The sequence below is a fragment of the Macrobrachium rosenbergii genome, chromosome 8 (assembly GCF_040412425.1).
Source record: "Macrobrachium rosenbergii isolate ZJJX-2024 chromosome 8, ASM4041242v1, whole genome shotgun sequence".
NCBI classification, from domain to species: Eukaryota; Metazoa; Arthropoda; class Malacostraca; order Decapoda; family Palaemonidae; genus Macrobrachium; species Macrobrachium rosenbergii.
Window position 1 is genome coordinate 37,892,346 of NC_089748.1, and position 27,500 is coordinate 37,919,845.

General features: G+C 38.3%; 1 protein-coding gene across 1 annotated transcript in view; it reads right to left on the minus strand.

The window, feature by feature from the left end:
- The window catches only part of LOC136840714 (protein sax-3-like), a 653,455-nt gene that overhangs the window by 515,620 nt on the left and 110,335 nt on the right, over nt 1-27,500 (minus strand).

Consider the following 27,500-nt stretch of genomic DNA (forward strand, 5'->3'; position numbering starts at 1 on the left):
CCTAAATTATTCCTCGCAGCGTGCTGGGAAGGAGGAGGAGGAGGAGGAGGAGGAGGAGGAGGAGGAGGAGGAGGAGGAGGAGGAGGAGGAGGACACTGAAGGAATCGTGAGACGTCGTGAAAGCAGTGATGGTTCTCTGTACTCTCCCAAAAGTCTTTTGTTTATATCCGGAGTGATAAATGATGTAATAGAATCATTGCAGTTTATTTTGCTGTTGAACTGAACTGAATGGAGAATTTTGGCCAAGGGTCAAGCACTGGGACATGTGAGGTCATTCAGCGCTGAAATGGAAATTGACAGTGGAAGGTTTGAAAGGTGTAACAGTAGGAAAACCTCGCAGCCGCACTATAAATCAACTGTTAGGAGAAGGTTAAGGAGAGTAAGATGAAAGAAAGAGAATATGAAAGGAGGTAGTGTAAAAAGGAACGAAAGGGGTTGAAGCAGCTAAGGGGCCTACGTTTTTTTTTATATAGGAAGCCACGCTGCAAAGATCTAAGTAATGCCTACAGTGCACCGCAAGAGGTGCACTGACGGCACTTCTTCCTTACGGGAAGACCTACATTTGGGGTTCTAATGTAAAAGTCAATTTTTATCAGTAAAGAGAAGATCTATATCTAACGACAAGAATTTGTGGATTTCGTAAAGGAATTCGTTCTTTGGTTCTTGTTTGAAGAAATTTTAATTTATCGTGGTCCCTATTCGTTTTTTTTTTTATATAGAATTCAAATATAAAAATAAACAACAATGTACTTGCGACACCGTCAGTTCTTCCTATAGACGCTATGACATCTAGACAGTGGTCACATATATATATATATATATATATATATATATATATATATATATATATATATATATATATATATATATATGTATGTATGTATAACAAAAATATAGATATAAATTAAAATCAAAATGAAAATAAAATATACACAAATACAATAATAATCAAAAATATATAGAAATAAATAAAAATAAAAATAAAAATATTGTTATAAATAAAAAATAAAAATAAAAATAAAATTGTAGATATAAATAATATATACTGTATATATATATATACAGTATAATATATATATATATTATTTATATCTACAATTCTATTTTTATTTTTTATTATATCAGTATTTTCATTTCTATTTATTTCTACATATTTTTATTATTATTTGTATTTATGTATACTTTGATTTTTATTTTCATTTACATCAATTTTTTATTTTCATTTTGATTTTTATTTATATCTATATTTTTGTATATATATATATATATATGTGTGTGTGTATGTATATATATGTATGTATATATATATATATATATATATATATATATATATATATATATATATATATATATATATATACATATATATATACCATATGAACTCATTCCCCTACCAGAGCCTAAAGCATTGTCTAGGTAAGTGTAACACCAGCCTACACTTTTCCCCTCCCTAGGCGCCCCTCCGTTTGGCTTTTCTGAAGAGCCAAGTGTCGTATAATAAAATCTCCCACAAAGGCCTTTGTAACCCCGAAGACCTTATTGTGTAACCAAACACTAATCTTGCCGCGGCGTTTCCTGTGGCTGTGACGGGGCCTTAATCTCGTTCCTGTGACTTTTCCTGTGTTTTGTGGGGGACCGTATTCACGCCGGTTCCTGGCGGAGCGTTGTCTCAGCGTACAAATGTTTTTCAAGGTTCTGTGTTGCGTTTTTAACATTTACGTTTTTTTTTTTTTTCGGGTTTTCGTTGTTCTTCGTGGTCGCGTTTCGGGCACAGAATAGGTCAGGAGGACTTTCCTTCCGCCGTAATGAGACGGAGCTTTTGCAGTCGATAGGTGTGGGCGGAATGTCAACTGGGGCTGTGACATTTCATGAGCCAAATTCGTCATGCTTTCTCTTTGAATTAATGCAGAGATATTACTATTATGTGCAAAAATCCACGTTGGTGTTCTCCTTTATGCTAATTAGAGGACGAACGGCAAGGTGCTTCCGGTCTTGCGAAGCTGTTGCAGCTTCGTTGGGAAATGTTTTAAGCAAAAAAAAAAAAAAAAAAAACAAAATAAAATATGCGCCGAAGTTTCTTCGGCGCAATCGAGTTTTCTGTACAGCGTATAATCAAGGCCACCGAAAATAGATCTATCTTTCGGTGGTCTCGGTATAATGCTGTATGAGCCACGGCCTATGAAACTTGAACCACGGGCCGGTGGTGGCCTATTCTATATCGCTGCCAGAAGCACAATTATGGCTAACTTTAACCTTAAATAAAATAAAAACTATTCAGGCTAGAGGGCTGCAATTTGGTATGTTTGATGACTGGAGGGTGGAAGTCAACATACCAATTTGCAACCCTCTAGCCTCAGAGGTTTTTAAGATCTGAGGGCGGACAGGAAAAGTGCGGACAGTATAAAGTGCGGACGGACAAACAAAGCCGGCACAATAGCTTTCTTGTTCAGAAAACTAAAACTCATGGAATGCAAAGAAAAATTAATAAGAAAACGAAAAGGCGGTTTTAGCAATTCCCAGCCAATCCGCTGAAAGATTACACGCAATCCAGAGCCGTAACGCTTTCGTCAGAAGTGAGGTAATGCGGTTTTTATTAGATTTTTCCATCTGGCAAAAGAAAAACCTACCAGTCGCTGTGAACTGGGGGGCGTTTCATAACATCACTTTGCTGTTGTCAATTTCTATCCGTTTTTTGTTTCTCTTGATACATAAAATGGTCAGTGTTAGCATTAGGCGATTTTGTTCGTTCTATTATTATTATTATTATTATTATTATTATTATTATTATTATTATTATTATTATTATTATTATTACTCAGAAGAAAATTATCATTATTACTATTATTATTATTCGGAAGAAAATTATTATTATTATTATTATTATTGTTCGTTCTATTATTATTATTATTATTATTATTATTATTATTATTATTATTATTATTATTATTATTCAGAAGAAAATTATCATTACTACTATTATTACTATTCGGAAGAAAATTATTATTATTATTATTATTATTATTATTATTATTATTATTATTATTATTATTATTATTATTCAGAAGAAAATTATCATTACTACTATTATTACTATTCGGAAGAAAATTATCATTATTATTATTATTATCATTATTATTATTATTATTATTATTATTATTATACATTCAGAAGATGAACCCCATTCATATGGAACAAGCCCACCAAAGGGGCCACTGACCTGAAATTCAATCTTCCAAAGAATATCAAGGTGTTCATTAGAAAGAAGCAGGAGAAATAAAGGTAAATGCAGAAAGAAGAGAGGGGAGGGGGAGGAGGAGGAGGAGGAGGGGAGGGAGAAGGGTTGGAGGGGGAGGGCAAGGAGAGGAGAGGGGGGGAGAGGGAGGAGGGGGAGGACTGTTGGGAAGGGGCAACTGGGAGCGTCATTCTTGAAAAAATGTCGGGAGATCTTTCTTATTTTATGACATTAAAAGGTGGTGCTTTTCACAATAGGAGACCTCAACGTACTGGTGCCTTTCCCTACTTCTTAAACTCCACACACTCTAAAAAAAAATAAAACATGCTGTTTAAAAACAATACACAAACAAACATATGTAGTTTAGGTATTAACCGACGTCGGTTCGCAAACTGAGAGACTCAGTAGTTTTGATTTCATTTAAGGTTAAAGTTAGCCATAATCGTGCTTCTAGCAACGAATAGGACAAGCCACCACCGGGCCGTGGTTAAAGTTTCATGGGCCGCAGCTCATATAGCATTATACCGAGACCACCAAAAGTTAGATTTATTTTCGGTGGTCTTGATTATAGCGGCTGTACAGAAAACTCAATTGCCCTGAAGAAACTTCGGCGCATTTTTTACTTGTTTCAATAACAGATAATGCAGTTACACATTAAATCATCAACACATAAATTAGATTATTTCTGGCCAATCATTCGCAGCTCCACCTTGTGTAACAATGTATACCAAAATTATAGCATGAGTAACTGTGCAAGTTGAATATATTTCTATACTAATATTTCTATCCTTTTTCACAAACCACAAATGCAGCGAGTATATAATTGCACATAGTGCCTTTGGGAGTACAATTTCGGAAAGGGTTGAGAGGATTCTGAATCTACATGACAAAACAAATGAATGTTATAAAATAGTCGAATGATAATCGAATAATTTAGTATTCACGGATAACATCCGACAGTTCCAAAAGAAACGTTGGGTACTAAAAGCATTTCGTAAAGACATCTAGTTTTCATTTTCAAAACCATGCAAAATGGCCTGGATGAATTACCTCAATTTCATAAGCAAAAACACACAAAGTGAAATTTACTTTTATAACCAAGCTCTTGAAATTTTCAGAAAATTGACAAACAAGATTTATTGTTTATCTCGCAGATTTATAAACAGAGCAGCAATTAAAAAAAAAAACGTCTACCACTGAAAAAAAAAAAATTAGAATACTCAGTCCCAACAATGAAAACTTTTTAGCAACTTTATGTGAAGCAGAACTAACATTCTGAACCTCTGAATCAGAGCTCAGTAAAATTCGTCTGGTTCCTAATCAGATAAGCAAATAGTTTCGGCACAGTTCTGAATTAAATCTACAAAGACCTTTTTTCTTATTCCTGCTCATAAGAGAGAGAGAGAGAGAGAGAGAGAGAGAGAGAGAGAGAGAGAGAGAGAGAGAGAGAGAGAGAGAGAGAGAGTCCCTACGGACCATCTTCACCTTTGAAGAAAGTTGGCTTTTTAGTTCATTGGCTCCTGTCTTCATTGGCGTTCATTTTCTAATTAGGCTCCATGCAATTTGACAGGTGGGCGACTTTTGCGGGATGGAAGGGGGGGGTGGGAAAGGGGGTGGGAGACCCACTGACAAGGAGGGTCTTTCAAGGTGATTAGCGACGCCGATGGAAAGGGTGGAAAAGGTATACACCAAGATGAATGTGAAAAAAAATAACAGAGTTGCATGGGTCTTGAATTGGAGCGACAAAGCCACAATTATGTGACTGTACAAATTCATATTTTAGTTTTATTTTTAAATGTATCTGTACACTTACACAAATGTGATCTTGTTTTCGTCGTTTGGAAAAAAGGTTTCGTCATTTCAAAAACGCTAAAGAAAATATTTTATTTAAAAAAAACAAAGAAAAAATGTCATCGTTTAAAAGAGAAAAAAAAAGATTACGTCGTTTAAAATAGCGAAGAAAAAATTCTCCTCGATTAAAAAAGCAAATAAAAAAATTGTCATTTAAAAAATCTAAAAAAAAAAATTGTTTAAAAAATCGAAGAAAGAAAATTTTTCGCCGTTTAAAAGGGCAAAGAAAAAAATCTCGTAATTTAAACAAACTGAAGAAAAAAATTCTTTTAAAAAAGCAAAAAAAAAAAATGAAAAAAAAAAAATTTTTTCATTTACAAAAGCCAAAAAAAAAAAAAAAAAAAGACTCCGTCATTTAAAAAGAAGTGTTTTGATGGCGGGCGAAGAGCATCAAAGACCCAGCGACAGAAAAGAGGCGGTTTTGAAGTCAACGCGGACGCGAGGCGACAATAAAAACCCACATATGTGAAGATGCATTCCTTTCTTACTTGCCCCAGATCTTCTTTTATTTACGTGATTCTGAATACGTTCGTGTTCCACTTATTAATCTATATCAAAGCTGCATGGTGTGTGTGTGTGTGTGTGTGTGTGTATATATATATACATATATATATATATATATATATATATATATATATATATATATATATATATATATATATATATATATATATATATATATATATATATTTATAATACACAAAGAGAAATAGACAATATCAGCATACTGCTAATGAAACTACTTGCATAAACAGTTCCATCTAAGACAACAATGTATTCTATATCAAGTCTCTCACATTAGGAAAGAATATCAAAAACTTACTTCACGGGTTTTCTCTCAGGATTCCTACGGCGCAGTCTTACTGTACAGCTGAGGCTTACCTGTAGAGTAGAAGGAAAACATTTTTATTACAATTGAAATAAAACAGATTTTAGATCAGCGACCTCTATCACAATACACACACACACACACACACACACACACACACACACACACACACATATATATATATATATATATATATATATATATATATATATATATATATATATATATATATTAATGTCCTTTAATATCCAATTTTTTTAGTTGATAATAAGTTCTTCGTCGTTTCGTGGGCTCGAACCACGGAAGAACAAGAACTCAGGACTACAGTGACGCCTTAAAACCACAGCCATCAAGGTGAATCACTATGATGTTATAAAATTCATGTATATTATGTATATATATATATATATATATATATATATATATATATATATATATATATATATATATATATATGAGTAAAAACAGAAGTAGTGCATGTGTATGTATCAAACCATTTCCTTTCCTTTCTCTCTCTTTAGTAAATCTTATGGAAAAACTCTCTCTCTCTCTCTCTCTCTCTCTCTCTCTCTCTCTCTCTCTCTCTCTCTCTCCTCTCAATCCATTCAATGAATAAATAAATAAATACTGACTCCAGTATAAACTTTTCGAGCGCACAAAAAATATCCCAAGTCAAGCGAAAATGGAATAAGTCAGAGAAACGGAAAAAGAAGAAGAAGAAGAAAAGAAATATTTCCCTCCTGACGGATCCTCCCGGCCCCATCAATATCATTGGCCATATTACCAAAGTCTCGAAGTTTGTATTATATTTCCGTGAAGCATAATAACAGCTTTTGAAAACAAAACTTTATTCAATTTAAGGCCCCTTCCTTTCCTTCCCTCCCTCCCCCTCTCTCTCCCTCACTCTACCTCTCTCCCTAACCCCCGCACCCCTCCCCCCCTTAAAGCCTTCTGCTACTACGCCTTGCGACTCCATTTTCCAATAAGAGCGACGCCACCGTCCAAAAGTTGACACAGTAGAAAATCGCTGGATATAAATAAATAAAGATGCAAGCGAGGATATAGCGAGTCCGGCTCACTGCTGTTTCCTTTCATTTTCTCTAAGGGTTAAGGATATTTTTTTTTGTTTCTTAGAAGATAATTCTTTGGTCTCCTTCCTCATGATGCTTTACCAACCCTGTTCTTCTTTGGAGATTTTATCTTTTCTCTAATGGTTCAGGGACATTTTTCATCTTTGGAGATTTCATCTTTTCTCTAATGGTTCAGAGGCGCTTTTCATCTTTGGAGATTTCATCTTTTCTCTAATGGTTCAGGGACATTTTTCACCTTTGCAGATTTCATCTTTTCTCTAATGGTTAAGGGACATTTTTCTTCATCTTTGGAGATTTCATCTTTTCTGTAATGGTTAAGGGACATTTTTCATCTTTGGAGATTTCATCTTTCCTCTAATGGTTCAGGGACATTTTTCACCTTCGGAGATTTCATCTTTTCTCTAATGGTTCAGGGACATTTTTCATCTTTGGAGATTTCATCTTTTCTCTGATGGTTCAGGGCATTTTTCTTCATCTTTGGAGATTTCATCTTTTCCCTAATGGTTCAGGGACATTTTCCATCTGTCATTTTCTTCAAACTACTTATTTCTTAGCTAATGCTTAGGTCTCCTAATGGTGCACCATTACAATTTATTCCTTATTCAATTCTCTGGCCTCTTAATGGTGCATCATAATTTATTTCTTAGTTTATACCTTGGTCTTCCAGTGTTGCATTTAACAATTTATTTCTTAGGCAATGCTTTGGCCTCCTAATGGTGCATCATAACAATTTATTTCCTAGGCAATGCTTTGGCCTCCTAATGGTGCATCATAACAATTTATTTCCTAGGCAATGCTTTGGCCTTATTGCATCATAACAATTTATTTCCTAGGCAATGCTTTGGCCTCCTAATGGTGCATCATAACAATTTATTTCCTAGGCAATGCTTTGGCCTCCTAATGGTGCATCATAACAATTTATTTCCTACGCAATGCTTTGGCCTCCTAATGGTGCATCATAACAATTTATTTCCTAGACAATGCTTTGGCCTCCTAATGTGCATCATAATTTATTTCCTAGGTTATGCTTTGGCATCATAATGGTGCATTGTAATTTATTTCTTAGGCAATGCTTTGGCCTCCTAATGGTGCATCATAATTTATTTCCTAGGTTATGCTTTGGCATCACAATGGTGCATTGTAATAATTTACTTCTTGTGCTATGCCTTGGTCCCCCAGTGGTGCACCACCTTCAATTTATTTCTTGGGCAATGCTTTGGCCTCCCAAATGGTGCACTGAAACAATCTATTTCTCAGGTTATGCCTCGCCCCCTTAATAATGCATTACCATTCGCCATTCAAAGGACCTGAAAGATGCAGATTTCAATTTCGTCAGTTCCCCCCACAAATTGTTTCACGGCCTGAGCAAGACGCAATAAAACTTCCATAATCCCTTTTATACATCTACTATATATGCATTAGATTAGGTGGTAAACTTTCCCGGAAAAGTTCCTGGGCTTGGCTGCCGGAGGGGCCAGTATTAAAGGCTAGCCCTCATAAAAAGCCTTAGAGATTTGAAATTCTGATTTCTGAACGTCCGCTTCTAAACTGTTATACTTTCGCTTTTGGCCCCCTCCCCACCTTTTTTTTTTTTACCTATTCATAATATATGAATTTCAAAATAAACAAGCGATTTTTTAAATTCTGATTTTTGGAACGTGGGCCTCTAAAGTGTTATATTTTCATGTTTACTTTTTTTTAGTTTTCTGCAAAAGAAAACTATTGTGCCGGCTTGGTCTGTCCGTTTGCACCTTATTCTGTCCGCCCTGAGATCTTGAAAACTGCTGAGGCTAGAGGGCTGCAAATTGCTACGTTGATCATCCACCCTCCAATCATCAAACATACCAAATTGCAGCCCTCTAGCATCAGTAATTTTTATTTTATTTAAGGTTAAACTTAGCCATAATCGTGCTTCTGGCAACGATAGAGGATAGGCCACCACCGAGCCGTGATTAAAGTTTCATGGGCCGCGGCTCATACAGCATTATAACCAGACCACCGAAAGACAGATCCAGTTTCGGTGGCCTTGATTATACGCTGTAGCGGCTGTACAGACAACTCGATTGCGCCGAAGAAACTTAGGCGCATTTTTTACTTGTTTTTTTACTTATTTATAATACATCAAATCCAAAATAATTTTTACTTATTTATAATACATGAAACTCAAAATAATTCAAATTCAAAAATTCAAAATTACTGAAATTCCGATTTTTGAATGTCGGCTTCTGAACTGTTATACTTCCATTTATTTTTTTTATCATTCATAACACATGAATACCAAAATAAACAAGCGAGATTTTAAGTTCATTTCCGTACGATGGAACCGGAATTAAAATATTAAAACTTTAGGACAAAGGCCAAGCGCTGCAACCTATGAGGTCAAATTCAGCGCTGAACGGAAACTGGCAGCAAAAAGGTTTGAAAGGTGTAACAGGAGGAAAACCTCAAAGCAGTTCCACTATGAATCAATTGTTAGGAGAGGATGGAAAGTAAGATGGAAGAAAGCGAATATGAACGGAGGTACAGTAAAAGGAATGAAAGTTAGGGGCCAAAAAGACAAGAGCACGTATCCTATAGTTTCGACCTCTTCCGGCACCTATAAAAAATATAAATCAAACTTCAACAACGCCTCTTTCTTTGACATATTGGTACTTGAAAAGACGAATTCTTCATCGAAACAGCTTTCTATATTTTTTGTGTGTGCTTTATACGTATTTTCCACTCGATGTGCCTGTCGCTTGTCATCCTTTACGATCGCAATCAACTACGGAGTTATGATCACGGCTTTTTCAGTCTTGCCAGGGCACCTGACGTCCGACGTCAATATGTATATATATATATATATATATATATATATATATATATATATATATATATATATATATATATATATATATATATTGTGTGTGTTAATAATCACAATGTCCACTTATCTTTCTCGATTTCCTCACACTTTGGAAGCTCTTGTCGCTACTACTGTAAGCCTAGATCCAAATGAAGACGGTAATGAAGATATTCTAGTGCCCGGCCAAGATTCGAACTCCCGCCCGGGGTATCAGAACGAGGTAACGTTAACTACGTGTATCAGGTACAAAGTTATCAGTAGATTCTATATATATATATATATATGTGTGTTTGTGTGTGTGTATTGTGTGAGTGTGTATCTATACATATATTATACATATTCAGTTAAATGCAGCATATTCCTTATCTCAAAGGAGCTTACATTTTGGGGAAAAAAGGACCTCATCTACTCTACTATTCAGGGACACAAATGTAAATTTGTAATGGTGGCATTGGGGCGACCCCAGGGATCCTATGGAAATGATTTTGCCTGAAGCCAGAATTCCAGAAGATGATTCTATATGCAATGAGAAAGCATCAGACTACCCTTCCACTACCAAGGGCTTCCATAGCTAAAGATTTCACTTACTTTCGCGATAATGGAAAGAAACTGATGTAGGAAAACAGTAACAAAGTTAGGAATAGGGTCACTTTCAAGTTTCGACATACAGACTACAGACTGAAGTCTGTTCACCTTTGAAAGTCCTGGTTTCGACCTGCAGACTTGAGTCTGTTCACCTTTGAAAGTCCTGGTTTCGACCTGCAGACGTGAGTCTGTTCACCTTTGAAAGTCCCAGTTTCGACCTGTAAGTCCTGGTTTCGACCTGCAGACTTGAACCCGTTCACCTTTGAAAGTCCTCGTTTCGACCTACAGACTTGAGCCCGTTCACCTTTGAAAGTCCTGGTTTCGAACTGCAGACTTGAGCCCGTTCACCTTTGAAAGTCCTGGTTTCGAACTGCAGACTTGAGTCTGTTCACCTTTGAAAGTCCTGGTTTCGAACTGCAGACTTGAGCCTGTTCACCTTTGAAAGTCCTGGTTTCGACATGCAGACTTGAGCCCGTTCACCTTTGAAAGTCCTGGTTTCGACCTGCAGACTTGAGCCTGTTCACCTTAGAAAGTGGGGAATTCGCTCAACAGCGACTGAAATTTACTATCTCACGTTAGATAAAGGTAACAACGAAATAGGAAGAACGACAAAGTAGGTAACCATTAGACAATACCGAGTGTTAAGTTCCCTACAGATTCTGCTGCTGGAGTCGACATTCCCCCAAGTCCCCATGTCACCCTGAGGGCGGCCCCCCCCCTAAAATTCCACAGGGACGGATCTCCCTTCCTCTCTTATCTCTTTACCATCTCTCCTTCCTTCTCTCTCTCTCTCTCTCTCTCTCCCCCAATCCAATGAGGTCCTTTCCTTTCCCTCTCGTATCTCCGCAGTCTTTCTCCTTTTTCAGAAGTTCAATCGTATCCTTGACTTCGATGCTTCCCAAAAAAAAAAAAGATGCTCCCCAAAAAAAAAAAAAAAGATGCTCCAAAAAAACTACGACGTTTTAATCTCTGAATGGTTTTCGCCTCGTTCTTCTCTTCTTACGACAGAAGATTCTCGCTGATAATTTTCATCAACAGCGCAGAGGGATATCTCTTCATTTCCTTGCTTATCTCTACAGAATCTCTGGGCAGACTACCGACGTAAATGCAAGCTCTGATAAGCCATAATAATTATTTCTTGAGGATCAGAGTCAGAGAACGCAGAGGCATCATCTGTACACTGGGATGAATAAGACACAACAGCTTACATTCAAACCTACGCCACTGCTGATATTACATCCCCCTGTCTAAAATCTCCTTTGAATAAAAACGTATATACCCCATTTTCATTATTTATCTTTCTCTTTCTTTTGTGGTTTGTGGTTATTCCGGAGAGCCCATGTTGGGGGGGGGGAGTGTGGAAGCGAGGATGAAGAAATATACAGAAGATGTTGGAAACGGGGCCTTTGAAGTGGAGATATTTTTATTATTATTTTTTGTTTTCAATCTATATGTATGTGTCTCTGGCCCCTCTGCCCCGGCGAGTCCTTTGAAAAGCCGTTTTTCCTCAAAGTTCTCCTTCCTTCATGAGGGGTGGGAAGGGGGTGGGTGAGGTTGGGGTGGGAAGGGGGGCTGCTTCATTGAAAGTTTTCAGCAGGAAGTGAGAGGGAGAGAGCCATCAGTTTCCATTACGGCTTGTTTTGGTAATAGAAAGTTTGTATAGGCCTCCGCTGAGATGAGTATAATGTTCGCGCTCAGAATCTCTCTCTCTCTCTCTCTCTCTCTCTCTCTCTGGCTCCAAGAGGCTACACCTCACAGGGAAAATGCTCTCTCTCTCTCTCTCTCTCTCTCTCTCTCTCTCTCTCTCTCTCTCTCTCTCTCTCTCTCTCTGGCTCCAAGAGGCTACACCTCACAGGAAAATGCTCTCTCTCTCTCTCTCTCTCTCTCTCTCTCTCTCTCTCTCTCTCTCTCTCTCATTCAATGTATCACCTCATAAGTTTAGGGACAATATTAACAATCTCTCTCTCTCTCTCTCTCTCTCTCTCTCTCTCTCTCACACATTCAGTGTGTCACCCCATAAGTTAAGGGACAACATTAACAATCTCTCTCTCTCTCTCTCTCTCTCTCTCTCTCTCTCTCTCTCACACACACACACACACACACATTCTGTGTATAACCCCATCAGTTAATGGATAATATTACAGTATTTCAGTCTCTCTCTCTCTCTCTCTCTCTCTCACACACACACACACATTCAGTGTCACCCCATAAGTTAAGGGACAATATTAACAAAATCTCTCTCTCTCTCTCTCTCTCTCTCTCTCTCTCTCTCTCTCTCTCTCTCTCTCTCTCTCACACACACACATTCAGTTACGGCAAGCATTTAAAAAACGGAAATCTCTTCCCAAATCCAAAGCATAAACTCGCAAGACAGCATAATAGTGAAATAGCGATCTCCAATCACTGTCCCTAAATAAATTAAAATAAAAAAAATTCCTGGCGCAAAAAAAAAAAAAAAATCCTACTTTTCAGAGGTCCGACCAAGCTATTTTGCAAATGATTCGCTGCCCCCCAAAAAAGAAGAAAAAAAAACGCGTTATGCTCATTCATTACACTTTAGTAATTTGGAAACCAGCACAAATGATTCCCGTGATCAAAAAACCCATCAATTGCGCAGAAATAGATATCAAAGGGAAAACATTCAATCGTTTATTTGATTTCGCCGCCGTAATTATGGATTATCTAAAACTGACCGTAAATCATAGGATTATTTAGGCGTACCGGTGCATACACAGGTATACGCGTCATTCACACACACACACACACACACACACACATATATATATATATATATATATATATATATATATATATATATATATATATATATATATATATATATATATAATATATATATTTATATATATATATATATATATATATATATTCATAATAATAATTATTTCATATAGTTTCCGAATGATTAGAACCTTCATCAATATAATTCCCCGTTTTCTATCAACTTCTAGTCTCCATGTAGGTGTCGGACTTCCATTACCACTGTTTTTCCATTCCCATTCTCACCACATGCCCAAACCATCTAAGTGCTCAGTGCGTGTTTTCCACGCTCTGGATATATTATCTCTCGGCGCCATTTTTGTCTTATTAAATCCCATTTTTATTAAAGCCATATATGTGAGTCACAATCACGCCGTTGCTATTGATTTTGTTAATGCTTGAGTATTCATCACGTATATGTACATACATATGTACATACATTTAATACATAATATAAAATTACATATACAATATATATATATATATATATATACATTTATATACATATATATATATATATATATATATATATATATATATATACACACACACACACACACAACGCACACAGCCATCATCAACGTAACAGAAATACACTTGCAAATAAGGTTGCCATCCAGCAACTCATTTGGCCCACCTCCTGCGCGACTGAAACCCGAAAAACGAAAACGTGCCACCCGAGAGAAAATGGCACTAACATCAATAAAGGCCCTTTCAAAGGGATATAAGGAATGAAATCTGGTGTGCTGTAAATAATGAGTCTACACTGAGCCTCCAGTATACTCTTTGTTGTAGCTGTGAAAAGAGAGAGAGAGAGAGAGAGAGAGAGAGAGAGAGAGAGAGAGAGAGAGAGAGAGAGAGCCTCCTGGACGAGACTCATCGCTGCTTTTTGGAATCCGGAATAGGCTCACACAACAGGTCCTTCCTTCATTTCCATACATTTACTTTCATGAATATATTTGCATAGTTCCGGCCCCTTTTTATATCGTGTCCCTCGCTTTAATCCTTCCTCTCCCCCCCCCTCCGTTTTTTTTAAAGTTCAGCCGTATTTACGGACCTCGGTAATCGCCTGTCCGTGTTTATAAGTCGCCTTTTTTATCTTTCTTTTTGTCTTTACGAGTACATTACTCCCTAAATACACTAAATCGCCTTCCACATATCAACACGTATCAATACATTTCTGTTTCCTTAATCGTATAGATAATCAGAAGCAATCGGCAATCGCCAATCCGTATTTATACATAAGCCTGTCCGTTATTTGTATATCGCCTATGTCCTCCATTTCATATTCACTCGTCATTCTTCACCCCTTTTATTTCCATTTTCATCTTTATGAGTACATATTTATACATCACGTTTCTTTAATCGTATCCAGCCAGTGTCCTATTTATACGTCATCAGAAACGATTACTGAATTCTGGAAATGCAGTGCCAATTACATTTCCAGGGAGTTCTGGAGATGCCGTAGCAATTACATTTCCATGGAATTCTGGAAATGCAGAGCCAATTACATTTCCATGGCATTCTGGAAATGCAGTGTCAATTGCATTTCCAGAGAACTGTGGAAATGCAGTGCCAATTACATATCCAGGGAAGTCTGGAAATGCAGGGCCAATTAATTTCCAGAGAATTGTGGAAATGCAGTACCAATTACATTTCCAAGGAATTCAGGAAATGCAGTGTCAATTGCATTTCCGTGCAATTCTGGAAATGCAGTGCCAGTTACATTTCCAGGGAATTCTGGAAATGCAGGGTCAATTATATTTCCAGGAAAGTCTGGAAATGCAGTACCAATTACATTTCCAGGGATTTCTGGAAATGCAGTATCAATTACATTTCCGTGCAATTCTGGAAATGCAGTGCCAGTTACATTACCAGGGAATTCTGGAAATGCAGGGTCAATTATATTTCCAGGAAAGTCTGGAAATGCAGTACCAATTACATTTCCAGGGATTTCTGGAAATGCAGTATCAATTACATTTCCATGGAATTCTGGAAATGCAGTGCCAATTATATTTCCAGGGAATTCTGGAAATGCAGTGCCAGTTACATTTCCAGGGAATTCTAGAAATGCAGGGCCAATTACATTTCCAGGGAATTCTGAAACTAGTACCAATTACATTTCCATGGAATTCTGGAAATGCAGTATCAATTACATTCCAAGGAATTCTGGAAGTGCAGTGCCAATTACATTTCCAAGGAATTCTGGAAATGCAGTGCCAATTAATTTCCAGGGAATTCTGGAAATGCAGTACCAATTACATTTCCAGAGAACTCTGGAAATGCAGTGCCAATTACATTTCCAGGGAATTCAGGAAATGTAGTGCCAATTATATTTTCTGGGAATTCTGGAAATGCAGTATCAATTACATTTCCTAGGAATTCTGGAAATGCAGTGCCAATTACATTTCAGGGAATTCTGGAAATGCAGAGCCAATTACATTTCCAGGAATTCTGGAAATGCAGTACCAATTACATTTTCTGGAAATGCAGTGCCAATTATATTTCCAAGGAATTCTGAAACCAGTATCAATTACATTTCCAAGCAATTCTGGAAATGCAGTGCCAATTACATTTCCAGGGAATTCTGGAAATGCAGTACCAATTACATTTCCAGAGAACTCTGGAAATGCAGTGCCAATTACATTTCCAAGGAATTCTGGAAATGCAGTGCCAATTACATTTCCAGGGAATTCTGGAAATGCAGTGCTAATTACATTTCCAGGGAGTCCTGGAACTGCAGTGTCAGTTATATTTCCAGGGAATTCTGGCAATGCAGTGTCAATCACATTTCCAGGGAATTCTGGAAATGCAGTACCAATTACATTTCCATGGAATTCTGGAAATGCAGCACAATGAAGAAGTGGAAAATGGCTGGTCTGACCTGATTCGTTAGTACTCTCCTGACCTAACCTAACCAAAAGTCATTTCACTTTGCCCTATTATAAGCACCCTGGGAAATCTCTCTCTCTCTCTCTCTCTCTCTCTCTCTCTCTCTCTCTCTCTCTCTCTCTCTCTCTCTCTCTCTCTCGCTTAGCAAATCATGCCCTGCCACGACATAAATAAAAAATGGTGAGGATTGGGTTTTAAAATATGAAATGCTCAAGGTTCCATTAAATATTTGAATACCATAAAGATAAAATGAAAGTAAATCCTTCACCCCAACCTCACTCTTCCTCTCTTTCTCTCTCTACTAAAAGGAGCGATTTTGATTGCGTCCTCCCTTTTCCGAGCAACAATCCAGCCTTGAGTCTGAATTAGCGCCATAAAGCAGTTATCATTTTCCTGCGAGACCTCGCGGCAATAATAATAATCGCCTCTGCCATTAAAGTGTCGTTTCAATTCTGCGAGCGTCATCGAGCAAACACGCGCGCAAAACAGTTCTGGACGAAAATATCTTTCTCTTTTCAATACAGCTTCATTAGGTTCCCTTTCTGCACCGAATAAAAAAAAAAAGCGCCGGCCCCATTCTCTCCCTCTCCCCGTTGTGCGAAATGGATACCATACACGGCGGTATAATTGGTCATTTCCCTTTGGTATCTACCTGCGCGCTTTGGGCCGGCTCCAGGCTATCAATTAGTGCAGCGGCGTGCTTGCTTATCCATTTGTACCTTTGGGAGAGCAGTAGGCTGTTTTCCAAAAGCCGTGCGCTGGGATTTTCGGCTTTGCGGCGTCGGGGGATCCCTTTTCTGGGATTATGCATCGTTATCAGCAGCCAAACCTTTCGCTCAATTTCCGAATTCATTTGGTTCTGGGGGGCGGATCTCCCGGAAAAAGAAAAATATTTCCAAGGGGAGTTTGCATTCCTGTGCAGATCTGAGACCCCTTCTTTTGACAGAACGAAGTCGTCACGTCTCTTTCTGTGGATCTTTTTAGTTTTCTGTAAAGGAAAACTATTGTGCCGGCTTTGTCTGTCCGTCCGCACTTTATTCCGTCCGTACTTTTTCTGTCCGCCTGTAGATCTTAAAAACTGTTGAGGCTAGAGGGCTGGAAATTGGTCTGTTGATCATCCACCCTCCAATCATCAAACATACCAAATTGCAGCCCTCTAGCCTCAGTAGTTTTTATTTTATTTAAGGTTAAAGTTAGTCATAATCATGCTTCTGGCAACGATATAGGATAGGCCACCACCGGGCAGTGGATAAAGTTTCATTTGCCGCAGCTCATACAGCATTATACCGAGACCAAAAGATAGATATATTTTCGGTGACCTTGATTATACTCTGTAGCGGTTGTACAGAAAAATCGACTGCGCCGAAGAAACTTCGGCGCATTTTTTACTTATTTTATTGTTGGAAAATACCCGATCGAGACCTGTATTAAAATGCCGTACACAATAATGACTCTTCTGTTTAGTTTCAAAATCTCACTGTTGTCCAAGTACATTATGCTGTTGGGAAACAGACAGATAGGTACAATGTTAGAATTTCAAAAGACACTTAATCATGATTGAACTGGAATACATTTCTCTTACACATTTTATAAAATAAAAACGATATTTTTTAAAATTTCTCACACCATGTTTCATGTAAGTACACTTTGCACAAAGTTACACAGAGTTAGTAATAATATTATTATTATTATTATTATTATTATTATTATTATTATTAATTATTATTATTATTATTATTATTATTATTTCAGTAGATGAAACCTATTCACATGGAACAAGCCCTCCAAAGGGGACCCTGACTTGAAATTCAAGCTTCCAAAGAATGTTATGGTGTTCACTAGGAAAAAAAAAAGAAAAAATAAATAAATGAAAAGCAGTTAAACTGCACATCACTGCAAGTTTTCATTAAGACTATCGTGTTTTAAAGAATCCCCCTCAGGGAGACTGTTGCCCCTATGAGATTTTGCCAATGATATACAAGAGCTGCAATTCAGGCTGGGGTGAAATAAAACATGGCTTTCTCTTGATGTTTACGAGATCCTTTCTCTCGAAAACTTGAAATGTGCACAATATGGACAGGAATCCTTTTACCGAATGAAAGGGAATAGTAAAGAAAATGAGAAATCAATATGGATTTTCAGAATTCAGTGCCCTCTCTCTCTCTCCTCTCTCTCTCTCTCTCTCTCTCTCTCTCTCTCTCTCTCTCTCTCTCTCTCAGTTCTTTCCTCTATTTTTCTGAACTCTAAATATCTGAAGAAACATTTGTATGAATGCGGTGAATTTCTCTCTCTCTCTCTCTCTCTCTCTCTCTCTCTCTCTGTTGTAGAGCCAACCACTTAACGGTACAAGGAACAACCTATCTACCACCCGACGGTACAAGGAACAACCTCTCTACCACTTAACGGTACAAGGAACAACCTATCTGCCTTCACGGTACAAGTAACAACCTATCTACCACTTAACGGTACAAGGAACAACCTATCTGCCTTCACGGTACAAGGAACAACCTCTCTACCACTTAACGGTACAAGGAACAACCTATCTGCCTTCACGGTACAAGTAACAACCTATCTACCACTTAACGGTACAAGTAACAACCTATCCACCACTTAACGGTGCAAGGAACAACCTACCTACCACTTAACGGTACAAGGAACAACCGATCTACCACTAAACGGTGCAAGGAACAACCTACGTACCACTTAACGGTACAAGGCCTATGAAACTCTCAGCCGCGGCCCATGAAACTTTCAGCCATGTTGCTGGCACCTATAACGGTGCCAGACGCACGTTCATGGCTAACTTTAACCATAAATAAAATATAAACTACTAAGGCTAGAGGGCTGCAATTTGGTATGTTTGATGACTGGAGCGTGGATGATCAACATACCAATTTGCAGTCTTCTAGCCTCAGTAGTTGTCGAGACCTGAGGGCGGACAGAAAAAGTGCGGACGGACAGACAAATAGCCATCTCTATAATAGGATTAAGAGAGAGAGAGAGAGAGAGAGAGAGAGAGAGAGAGAGAGAGAGAGAGAGAGAGAGAGAGAGAGAGAGAGAAAGGTAAGGGAAGGTAGGAAATGGGGGCCCTGCTCCGTACTGGCCGAGATAAAGTTGAATATAGTCAACTTTGGCTACAGATTTTAGTGACATTTGAAACTCCGTGGGTGGTGGCCCTGGAATATTGAATAGCCTATGGGTACTTCGGGAGACTTCGGGCGTGTGGTGGGGAGACGGTAGTGGGTGGTTGGGGGCGGTTATGGAGACACCCTAGAGGACTTTGGGTTTGAGGGGAAATGCTTAGGGGACCCTGAGTATTCTGGAGCATTCAATGCAAAACCAGCGTAACTCTTATATCTGAGCTATTCCTATGCACTGCATTAACATTCAAACTGCGCGTATTTCCATTTGATTTTCATGTTGTGTTTCTCCAAGTTCGTTGATATTTCTTCTGTTAGGTTTTTAATAGCAGGAAGTTTTTTATATATATATATATATATATATATATATATATATATATATATATATATATATATATATATATATATATATATATATATACATGATCATATATATATACATATATCTACACATATATATATATATATATATATATATATATATATATATATATATATATATATATATATATATATATATATATGCTTGACGAGGCTTTTAGTGGCCGGTAATACGATCACTGGCCCAAATGTTCTCACGAATTAGGAATATGAAATTTGAAAATGATTAATTACGATTGGTGACAACGCTAAAGGGGAAGTGGAGAGAGAGAGAGAGAGAGAGAGAGAGAGAGAGAGAGAGAGAGAGAGAGAGAGAGAGAGAGAGAGAGAGAGAGGAGGCGTAGGAGGTCTCCTTCTGAAGTCGGAACTATACCTAAAAAAATAAATGAATAAGAAACAATAAAGGGTATGATCTTGAGAAGGGGTCTCTCCTCTCAGAAAGGTCATATTTGCTGTTTAAACTTTCCTCAGAGCCAAATGAGGTGGCCTTTGTTCCTCTGTGTCTCGTCTTCTCGTTGACCTTTAATGCTGCCTTGTTTGCTAAAGCAGAGGCATATAGAGGCGTATCTTCACTGCCTCTCTCGCTGTTGCTTATGCAAGTTGAACTTGAACTCTCTCTCTCTCTCTCTCTCTCTCTCTCTCTCTCTCTCTCTCTCTCTCTCTCTCTCTCTCGCGTGTCTTCTTGGAATATGGAATTTTGGCCAAAGGCCCAGCGTTGGGACCTTTGAAGTCATTCAGCGCTGACACGGAAATTGAGAGTAAAAGGGTCTGAAAGGTGTAACAGGAAGAAAACTTCGCAGCTGCACTATGAATCGATAGTTAGGAAAGAGTGGAAAGTAAGATGGAGGAAAGAGAATATGAATGGGGGTACAGTAAAAGGAATGAAAGGGGCCGAAGGGACACTGCAAAGAACCTTAAGTAATGCCTACCTCTCTCTTAATGTCTTCTTGAAATGCCTAAGTGAGTGACTGGATATGCCCTGAAGTCAGTTACATTAGGATACTGAATGTTTTATTTATATCAGATCCGCCTCCCTATAGTTTCTGATTTGTAATGTATGGTTTAAAATTCCTCCCTCTTACGTTTTATTGAAATGCCCTCAATGAGTGACTGGATATGCCCAGAAGTTACTTATATTAGAATAATGAATGTTTTATCATAGCAGGTTCTCATTATAAGGTATGATTTCAAATGGGTACCCATACTAAACGGTATAAATAATGAAAGTTCACAAGCATAAGCTCACCATTACCTGTATTTAAAATATAATTACGTATTCTCTTTCAATATGTTCAAGTATATCTTCGTTACCTAATGTCCACAGGAAGAAATTTCCAAATAAAAATATCTTGTATAAATTACTATCATCTGAGGTGAGGTGAGATGGATTGCTGGAATATCACTACTGGAAAGGAGGGAGATTCAAGGTATAAGAATGTGTGGTATATCTAATGTAAAGGAGGCGGCTAGGGAAGCTCGTCTGAGGTACTATGGCCCATGTTATAAGAAGAGAGGAAGTGGAACTAATCAAGAGAGCTAAGAACATGCCAGTGATGGGGAGGAGGAGAGTGGGGCGTCAGTGGATCAGATGGATGGATGTGGTGAGGAGGGATATGGATGAGGTGGAACTGGGGGAGGAAGATGCAAGGAATAGAAATAGATGTTGTACAGTGGCACTAATAAGGTCGAAAGAAGAAGAAGAAGATGATCTGAGGTCAACTTTCAAAAACATAAACACAAAAGAGACCAGGTCACAAGGCTACCTACCACGCAACAGTTGTTGGACTATGCGAAGATCTCCGCAGCATCATAATTAAGTAAAAAGAACAAACTCTCTCGCTAAGTGAAAAATATTGATTGAGCGCTTTGCATAAGCTTACGGCTCTTGAAAGAGTTAGATGAAAATTACATCCTCCTCTGTGTAAGTAAGATTTTGGCCACTTTTCGTTCCTGATATCAGTTAAAACCACTTAAAACTTTTGAGCAAGTAATCCCACACTTAAATTTCAAAGCGTTTCTACGTCCGTTTCTAAGATTTTTTTTAATAACTTGTGGCATCGTTGGTTCAGAAAAGAAATTTCATGACCAGGAAGAGAGTACCCAGGTGAGCCAAACTACCAATCAGTTCAGAGATTCACTTAGAATCCTCCCTCCAAAAGTAAGTTTCCCATATGTAAAGGCCGAATGTTTGTATCAGTGTAGGAACAAATGGCAAATTTTTAAAGTAATTTGTATTTTTCCTAACAAACAAACCTGAGGTCTTTACATAAAGGGCCCATCTCTTACCATCCCTCACTCTCTTACCTAGGCCAAAAGGTAATTCTCTTACCTGGGCCAAAGGTAGTTCTCCTACCTGGGCCAAAAGGTAATTCTCTTACCTGGGCCAAAAGGTAATTCTCCTACCTGGGCCAAAGGTAATTCTCCTACCTGGGCCCAAAGGTAATTCTCTTGCCTGGGCCCAAAGGTAATTCTCTTACCTGGACCAAAAGGTAATTCTCCTACCTGGGCCAAAGGTAATTCTCCTACCTGGTCCCAAAGGTAATTCTCCTACCTGGACCAAAAGGTAATTCTCCTACCTGGGCCAAAAGGTATAATGCTCATACCTGGGCCAAAAGGCAATATAAATATAGATTCTTCCTGCTCAGAGACAACAGAGAATGAAACGATAAAGGAAGTCTTTCAACTTCCACAAAATCACAAAAAGAAATACCTGCCGGCATGATGAAACCTCACAGCTATTTCAACAGTGAATGCCGTCAACGGCCATCTCTGGGAATTTCTTTATTGGTCTGAGCTTGTAAACCTTTCCAGACGATCCTCGGGATCTCAAACGTTCCGTAACAGGCAAAGTCTACGATTCTCCTTTAAAGATTTCCAGGCTTTGAACGTTGCTTCCTAAATCCTTCTGCGAAAAGCCCCTTCTCCTTTATAGCTCGGATACAGAACCATTCCTTAATGGCTGTTTCAGATGCCTTTATGGTATACACTCTCCCATTTCTTAACGATCTGAGCTCTAAAGCATTATTTCTTCTTAGGCTAAAAGCTCTTTTGACGATTCATACTGCTCAGGTTCTGGTTAATTCTTTGGACTCTTCAAGTGATTCTCGATGGAATGGAATAAGTGTAGAGTTTAGGCCAAAGGCATAGCACTGGGACCTATGAGGTCATTCAGCGCTGAAAGGAAAATTGAGAGTTAAGAGGTTTGGAAAGGTGTAACAGGAGGAAAACCTCGCAGTTGCACTATGAATCAATTGTTAGGAGATGGTGGAAAGTCAGATAGAAGAATAAATACGAACGGAGGTACAGTAAAAGGGATGAAAGAGGTTACAGCTGCAAAGAACCTTAAGAAATGCCTAAATTGCACCGTGTGAGGTGCATTGACGGCACTAACTCCCTAACGGGGGATTCAACTTAAAAGAGCCACAGAGTCCCTACTACTGACGAGTCCATCGGCGTACCAAAGACTCCCCAAAAAGTAAATAAAACAATATCTTTGCTTCCAATATTGACGAATACATCAGCATAAGAAATACTCCGTAGGGTAAACAAAACCACAACGTTCTATCAGACCCGGGCGTATTACACACAGTATCGGGTTATTATTGGAGAGCCCCCTGTCGCAACGAATGCTATTTGCAGACCACAACTGTGGCTGTGAACCCTTCCATCCCTTCAAAGCCATTCCCCGTCCTCTCAAGTCGGTCTCCAGCCATGAAGAACTTTCAGCTCGGAGCCTTTGGGACATGAAGAGGAAACCCGCGCGGTGCAGTAATGAAATTGGGGACTTGTTTTGCTTCTTGCTTGAGAGGCAAAACCGACTTCTCCCTATTATTTTATGGGGGATCGTGCAGATGTCAGGACACTTTGAAAATACTGAATTATCTTTAATATTGGTGATTCTCTCTCTCTCTCTCTCTCTCTCTCTCTCTCTCTCTCTCTCTCTCTCTCTCTCTCTCTCTCTCTTTTAGGATACTTATATGCATGCATATAGTATTACGACACTTTTATACTGAATTATCTTTAATATTGATGAATTCTAATGTTATCTCTCTCTCTCTCTCTCTCTCTCTCTCTCTCTCTCTCTTTAGGATACTTATATGCATGCATATAGTATTACGACAATTTCATACTGAAATATCTTTAATATTGGTGAATTCTTTTGTTATCTCTCTCTCTCTCTCTCTCTCTCTCTCTCTCTCTCTCTCTCTCTCTCTCTCTCTCTCTCTCTTTTTAGGATACTTCAATGCTGGCAGCCAAGATCGTTCAAATATAACTACACTTTCATAGTGAATTATCTTCAATACTAATGAATTTTAATGCTATCTCTCTCTCTCTCTCTCTCTCTCTCTCTCTCTCTCTCTCTCTCTCTCTAGGCTACTTAAATGCATGCAGCGAAGGTTAAATCCCCTTCTGTTTTTACTTCTATTCGACTTTTCTATATCTGCTCTGATATCAGATACATCACATTCACCACAGAAAACATGCTTCCCACCTCCAAAGGTTAAAAGGACAGATTATACAAAATTAGATAAAAACCCGTTTTGAATTGATCCACCTTTAGAAGTGGAATTAAATGTGAAAAAAATAGAAGTCTGAGAGCTTCGCCATTCATCAACATGTAAAAAATGCGCGGCGCGATTAAGTTTTCTGTACAGCCGCCACAGCTTATCATCAAGGCCACCGGATATAGATCTATCTTTCGGTGGTCTCGGTATAATACTGTATGAGCCGCGGCCCATCAAACTTTAACCACAGCCCGGTGGTGGACTATCCTATATCCTATATCCTGGCAACGGTATATCCTACATCGTTGCCAGAAGCACGATCATGGCTAAATTTAACCTTAAATAAAATCAAAACTACTGAGGCTAGAGGACTGCAATTTGGTATGTTTGATGATTGGAGGGTGGATGATCAACATACCAATTTGTAGCCCTCTAGCCTCAGTAGTTTTTAAGAGCTGAGGGCGGACAGAAAAGTGCGGACAGAACAAAGTGCGGACGGACAGACAAAGACGGCACAACAGTTTTCTTTTACAGAAAACTAAAAACGCGAACTAACGCTCTGTGGAAGCTTGGCGTCAAATCATGATGTAAAAAACTATAAACAAAACATATTACAAGGCTTAATATAGAAGAATCGCCAGAATAGCAGCTGATTTATCGCAGCAATCGAAATTCACTGACAAGGCTATGTACATTTTCTAGACAATGATAATCCTGAGAACCCAATGGGACACAAAATATGACAAAAAAATCGAAATTATTCCAAAGAACCAAAATATATTCTGTTGATTAAATGTTTTCAATTGTAAAATTCACTTTGTGGGGTCTTTTTAGTTTTGTCTGTCCGTCCGCACTTTATTCTGTCCGCCCTCAGATCTTAAAAACTACCGGGGCTAGAGGCTGCAAATTGGTATGTTGCTCATCCACCCTTCAATCATCAAACATGCCAAATTGCAGCCCTCTAGCCTCCTCAGTAGTTTTTATTTTATTTGAGGTTAAATTTAGCCATGATCGTGCTTCTGGCAACGCAACAACGTAGGCCACCACGGCCGGCTGATATGGGCCGCGGCTCGCACAGCATTATACCAAGACCACCTAAAGATAGATCTAATTTCGGTGGCCTTGATTATTACGCTGTACAGAAAACTTGACTGCGCCTAAGAAACTTCGGCGCATTTTTTACTTGTTGCTATAATTAATCCTTTTTTTTCATTCCCTGCCTTTATCGCTAATTCCCTCTCGTTCCTCATTAAATCTCCGCATTTTGTATCTTCCCCATAGACCCTCGTCCCCTCATTTTTTTTTTTTTTTTTAAATGGGACCTTCCGCATTTTGTACCTTCCCTATAGACCCTCGTCCCCTCTTTTTTTTTTTTTTTTTTTTTTTTTTTTGGAAAATGGGACTTTCCGCATTTTGTATCTTCCCATAGACCCTCTTCCTCTCTCTCTTTTTTTTTTTTTTTTTTTTTTTTTTTTTGAAAATGGGACCTTCCGCATTTTGTACCTTCCCCATAGACCCTCGTCCCCTCTTTTTGTTTGATTTTTTTTTTTATGGCAAATGGGACCTTCCGCATTTTACCCCCATAGACCCAAGTCCCCTCTTTTTTTTTTTTTTTGTTGAAAATGGGACCTTCCACATTTTGTATCTTCCCCATAGACCCTCGTCCTCTCTATTTTTGAAAAATGGGACCTTCCGCATTTTGTCTCTTCCCCATAGACCCTCGTCCCCTCTTTTTTTTGAAAAATGGGACCTTCCGCATTTTGTATCTTCCCCATAGACCCTCGTGCTTGGGGGGGGGGGGGAAATGGGACCTTTACCGTAATCGCCCTCATCAACATTTTGGTCATATCTGGTCGTCGTATCTTTGTCTTGTTATCAGCAATGTCAATCTCCCCTCTCGCACTTTTTTCCCCTTTGCATCTCTGCACCGTCCATTAGGAAAAGCTTATCTTTTGTATTTAAACCCCGTTCCGGCTTTCCCTCCACACTGATATCCTTCCATTTTAATCAAAAACATTTTAATGGGTAATAAATGAATCCGCCTCACAGCAGGATGTTATCAACGTTTTCTATTTAATGATAAAAAAAATTTGAATTATTTCAATATCTGTACCTCTTCTAGGTCATAAAATATGTCTAGGAAGGCTCTGTATTCCAGGCCACTTAAATGTTTTCTGCCTGAAGATAAAAATAATCTGAATTATATCAATCTTTGTACCTCTTCCAGGCCATTTAAATCTCCATGAAGCGTCGCTCCCGGAAAAATGTTAAATCTTGATCTTAGCTGAGAAGAAAATGACCTGATTCCTAATAAACCATAAGTAAATTGGTTATCTCATAATGTTAGGCGACTTAAAACATTAAAATCTGTCAAAATCAATTAACTGTTCAGATATTACTAAGCAAATAAATGTTTGAAAAGTCACTACAAACATTAATTATGGAGCAATAACTGCATGCAAAAGTGATTTTGAGAAGTTCTAGTCTTTTAAAATCGCAAGCACATTAGGAACGGAATGCAGAATTCATAGGAGATAAACCTCAAAGCACAATGAAACGAGTGTCAGGGAAGGAGGGATAGCAAGATGGAAGAGAGAGAATATGAATGGAGGTACAGTAAAAGGAATGAAACGGGGTTGCAACTAGGGGCCATGGAAGGGACGCTGCAAAGAACCTTAAGTAATGCCTACAGTGCACTGCGTGAGGTGTACTGACGGCAGTAACCCCACGAAGGGGATACATATTAGGAGAAAAACCATTTGATGAAGTTTTATAGGAAACAATTGTAAAACTCAAGCTGAATTCACGATTCAATACTTAACCTGAAACAAACGTTTCCTGAACGTTTTTGTCGCCTGGAAAAAAGTGACAAAAGCAGAAACAAATATGTTTTATTTATCATTACACGAAAAATGTTGATAGAATCGTATACTGCGAGGTGAATTCATTTACTCCCCAAAGATGAACTGCACTGAATTCATTTGTATAAAATACAGAATCTGAAACGCTCCTAGAGGACGAAGCACTATGTGATATTGCGTTAACTGTATTATTTTTTTTTTCTGTCACAGTCATATTTATTCGACTGGGTGGTTTTTGCAGTGTGGGGTTCCGGGTTGCATCCTGCCTCCTTAGGAGTCCATCACTTTTCTCACGATGTGCGCTGTTTCTAGTAGCATACTCTTCTGCATGAGTCCTGGAACTACTTCGGCATCTAGTTTTTCCAGGTTCCTTTCCAGGGATCCTGGGATCGTGCCTAGTGTTCCTATGAGTATGGGTACAATTTCCACTGGCATATCCCATATCCATCTTATTTCGATTTTCAGGTCTTCATACTTATGCCTCTTACAAAAAGAGTCATGATTATTATT